This window comes from Carcharhinus amblyrhynchos, unplaced genomic scaffold (genome assembly GCF_965287045.1).
Source record: "Carcharhinus amblyrhynchos unplaced genomic scaffold, sCarAmb.v2.hapA scaffold_803, whole genome shotgun sequence".
Classification (NCBI taxonomy): domain Eukaryota; kingdom Metazoa; phylum Chordata; class Chondrichthyes; order Carcharhiniformes; family Carcharhinidae; genus Carcharhinus; species Carcharhinus amblyrhynchos.
The window spans coordinates 57,501-62,232 of NW_027650543.1; the positions used below are offsets into that span (position 1 = coordinate 57,501).

The 4,732-nt window shown below is 49.6% G+C and overlaps 1 long non-coding RNA gene across 1 annotated transcript in view; it reads left to right on the plus strand.

Annotated features, from left to right (window-relative positions):
* The window catches only part of LOC145340147 (uncharacterized), a 7,159-nt gene extending 2,804 nt beyond the window's left edge, over positions 1-4,355 (plus strand). The window contains exons 2-3 of the long non-coding RNA XR_013886213.1: positions 580-721; positions 4,247-4,355. This is a non-coding gene — a long non-coding RNA (uncharacterized LOC145340147). The remainder of the gene's footprint in view (positions 1-579; positions 722-4,246) is intronic.
* Positions 4,356-4,732: the final 377 nt, after the last annotated feature.

The window sequence follows — 4,732 nt, forward strand, 5'->3', positions numbered from 1 at the left end:
CCCTCTGACAGTGCGGCACTCACTCAGTACTGACCCTCTGACAGTGAGGCACTCCCTCAGTACTGACCCTCTGACAGTGCAGCACTCCCTCAGCACTGACCCTCTGACAGTGCGGCACTCCCTCAGCACTGACCCTCTGACAGTGCAGCACTCCCTCAGCACTGACCCTCTGACAGTGCGGCACTCCCTCAGCACTGACCCTCTGACAGTGCAGCACTCCCTTAGCACTGACCCTCTGACAGTGCGGCACTCCCTCAGCACTGACCCTCTGACAGTGCGGCACTCCCTCAGCACTGACCCTCTGACAGTGCAGCACTCCCTTAGCACTGACCCTCTGACAGTGCGGCACTCCCTCAGCACTGACCCTCTGACAGTGCGGCACTCCCTCAGCACTGACCCTCTGACAGTGCGGCACTCCCTCAGCACTGACCCTCTGACAGTGCGGCACTCCCCCAGCGTGTGTTTTTGTTTTTATTCGGGTGAATCATTTCCAACGCTGGACGTGTTTGAGCGATGGAATAGTAAATCGGTGGACGCACATCTTGTTCTCCTCAGGTTCTGTCTGTGTTTCATTCCCAGCCTGATATCGGATCTTCCCATGTCTTCCGCCATTGAATCGAATCCCACGTCCGCCCCTCCCTGTCCTGCTGCCACTCTTCAAATTCAGCGTCAACCCAAACCCTTCCACAAGTTCCTGAAAGGGGAGCCGAAGGCACTGGGGGTAAGATCTCTCCTCTGGGGGTACCTGCGTGCTCTGGTGTTGTTGTTGAGCTGCGATGGTACGGCTGGTGGGAGTTGTCTGGATAACACAGGGGAGGCAGCAGTGGAGAATGTGGCAATGGCTGAGTGGCATTATCACCAGATTATTCATCCAGAAACTCAGCTCATGTTCTGGGGACCCGGGTTCGAATCCCACCACAGCAGATGGTGGAATTTAAATTCGATATTCTGGAATTAATCTCCTGATTAAACCAATGTCGGAAAATCCCATCTGGTTCGTCACTGTGGATGACACAGTGGCACCATGGTCAGCACTGCTCCCTCACAGCGACCCAGGTTCGATTCCCAGCTCGGGTCGCTGCCCGTGTGGAGTCTGCGCATTCTCCCCATGTCTGCGTGGGTTTCCACCGGGTGCTGCGGTTTCCTCCCACAGTCCAAAGATGTGTAGGTTAGGGTGGATTGGCCATGTTAAATTGTCCCTCAGTGTCCAAAGATGTGTAGGTTAGGGTGGATTGGCCATGTTAAATTGTCCCTTAGTGTCCAAAGATGTGTAGGTTAGGGGGATTGGCCATGCTAAATTGCCCCTTAGTGTCCAAAGATGTGTAGGTTAGGGGGGATTGGCCATGCTAAATTGTCCCTTAGTGTCCAAAGATGTGTAGGTTAGGGGGGATTGGCCATGCTAAATTGTCCCTTAGTGTCCAAAGATGTGTCGGTTAGGGGGGATTGGCCATGCTAAATTGTCCCTCAGTGTCCAAAGATGTGTAGGTTAGGGGGGATTGGCCATGCTAAATTGTCCCTTAGTGTCCAAAGATGTGTAGGTTAGGGGGATTGGCCATGCTAAATTGCCCCTTAGTGTCCAAAGATGTGTAGGTTAGGGGGGATTGGCCATGCTAAATTGTCCCTTAGTGTCCAAAGATGTGCAGGTTAGGGGGGATTGGCCATGCTAAATTGTCCCTTAGTGTCCAAAGATGTGTCGGTTAGGGGGGATTGGCCATGCTAAATTGTCCCTCAGTGTCCAAAGATGTGTAGGTTAGGGGGGATTGGCCATGCTAAATTGTCCCTTAGTGTCCAAAGATGTGTAGGTTAGGGGGGATTGGCCATGCTAAATTGTCCCTTAGTGTCCAAAGATGTGTCGGTTAGGGGGGATTGGCCATGCTAAATTGTCCCTCAGTGTCCAAAGATGTGTCGGTTAGGGTGGATTGGCCATGCTAAATTGTCCCTCAGTGTCCAAAGATGTGCAGGTTAGGGGGATTGGCCATGCTAAATTGCCCCTTAGTGTCCAAAGATGTGTAGGTTAGGGTGGATTGGCCATGCTAAATTGTCCCCTAGTGTCCAAAGATGTGTAGGTTAGGGGGATTGGCCATGCTATATTGCCCCTTAGTGTCCAAAGATGAGCAGGTTAGGGGGATTGGCCATGCTAAATTGTCCCTTAGTGTCCAAAGATGTGCAGGTTAGGGTGGATTGGCCGTGCTAAATTGTCCCTTAGTGTCCAAAGATGTGTAGATTAGGGTGGATTGGCCGTGCTAAATTGTCCCTTAGTGTCCAAAGATGTGTAGGTTAGGGGGATTGGCCATGATAAATTGTCCCTTAGTGTCCAAAGATGTGTAGGTTAGGGTGGATTGGCCATGCTAAATTGTCCCTTAGTGTCCAAAGATGTGTAGGTTAGGGTGGATTGGCCATGCTAAATTGCCTCTTAGTGTCCAAAGATGTGTAGGTTAGGGGGATTGGCCATGCTATATTGCCCCTTAGTGTCCAAAGATGTGTCGGTTAGGGTGGATTGGCCATGCTAAATTGCCTCTTAGTGTCCAAAGATGTGTAGGTTAGGGGGATTGGCCATGCTATATTGTCCCTTAGTGTCCAAAGATGTGTAGGTTAGGGTGGATTGGCCATGCTACATTGTCCCTTAGTGTCCAAAGATGTGTAGGTTAGGGGGATTGGCCTTGCTAAATTGTCCCTTAGTGTCCAAAGATGTGCAGGTTAGGGTGGATTGGCCATGCTAAATTGTCCCTTAGTGTCCAAAGATGTGCAGGTTAGGGTGGATTGGCCATGCTAAATTGTCCCTTAGTGTCCAAAGATGTGCAGGTTAGGGGGATTGGCCATGCTAAATTGTCCCTTAGTGTCCAAAGATGTGTAGGTTAGGGTGGATTGGCCGTGCTAAATTGTCCCTTAGTGTCCAAAGATGAGCAGGTTAGGTGGATTGGCCCTGCTAAATTGTCCCTTAGTGTCCAAAGATGTGTAGGTTAGGGGGATTGGCCATGATAAATTGTCCCTTAGTGTCCAAAGATGTGTAGGTTAGGGTGGATTGGCCATGTTAAATTGCCCGTTAGTGTCCAAAGATGTACAGGTTAGGGGTCTTTAACGACTAGAAGTTGCTGAACAGGAGGCCGCATCACTTCGCACAGACTTTTTACGGATTACAGGGTGAGGTGCTCCTCTTTGGATGTTTGGGTGTTAGTTCTCAGATCCATCCCTGCTTTACTCTGCATGTCTCCCTGTCATTTTCTTGCTCTCTCTCTGTCTAGAAGTGTCTTGAGTTTTAGAACTGGCAACCAAAGCCATAAGCCTGGGCTTTTCCAGCTGATTCTGAAGAGGGGTTTTCAGTCTATAAGAGGAATATTGCTTGAATTGAAACTCATAGGGGACAGGTTAGCAGTTAAGAATTGGATTGTGTCATGATTAAGAACTGTTTGATTGTTAAATGTTTAGCTAATTAATTTGTTACAGTTAAACTGTGTTGTTAAATAAAATTTGCTTTTCTTCCAGCTTCCCAAGAGAATCACATCTGGAGTGAAACATTCTAAAGCCTGATAGTAACACCTTAAAGCCAAATCGTAAATTTGTCTGACTTCAGAATATTTTGGGTGTTTCTGATCTCATAACCAAACATATCTTGAAACTCAAGGCTCCTTTTGGAAACCGCAAACTAGACAATCCCAAAGCATATCTTCAAACCGTGCTCCAAACATTCTTTGCTCGCTTCCTCCAATTAATTCATCTCCCCTAGCCCCTACCCTTGTTAATATTCCCCCCTTCAGATGGACCTCCACATTTCCCCCTTCAGGTTTACCTCCCAGTTTTGAGTGCTAACAATGCTTTCCCTTTTGGGTCGTGCGTTCCAGATCACGTCAATATCAACATTTCATATCTCCAATGGCATCCCCACCACCCCCATCCCCACCCCCTGTCTGGTTCATTTCACGTCCTCTTCAATTCCTCTGGTAAACAACCCTCCCTGCCCCCGCAGATACATTCTCCTCATTCACAAACACGCCTTCATTTCAAACCACCATGTTTGATGGAACTTGGGAAGAAGAAGAGGGAGTGTTGGATCTGTAAGTGGGATGTTTGATAGGCTGGAGTTAGTTTTATTTTTGGCTCTGTACAGTCAGCAGCTCCGACAGTATGACTGTGGCGTGTTACTGTGAATCTACGCGGGCGAGCCATATCGCTTTATTTGTGTTTAAAGCCCCACAAACTCGAACGCAGTGATCGTTAGAACCACGCTCTGAATCTCTCAATCCCCCAGGTTACTCTCACCATGTTGGGGATCATCCAATTGTCCCTTCGGGATCCCGATCAGGATGGCTGAGAAATCGCACATGACGGTCCTGGGAGTGCCCTGGTGGCTGGGAGCCTTGGTGAGTAATCCGCAACTCACAGGAACAGGAGGAGGCCATTCAGCCCCTTCTCCAGCCTGTTACACAGGAACAGGAGGAGGCCATTCAGCCCCTTCTCCAGCCTGTTACACAGGAACAGGAGGAGGCCATTCAGCCCCTTCTCCAGCCTGTTACACAGGAACAGGAGGAAGTCACTGAGATCTACTTACCTCCAATGCCAACATCCCTCCTATAACTAGATAACCTGCTCCAGCCCCCCTACACCCCCTCCCTATCTCTGTAACCTCCTCCAGCCCCCTACACCCCTCCCTATCTCTGTAACCTCCTCCAGCCCCCTACACCTCTCCCTATCTCTGTAACCTCCTCCAGCCCCCTACACCCCCTCCCTATCTCTG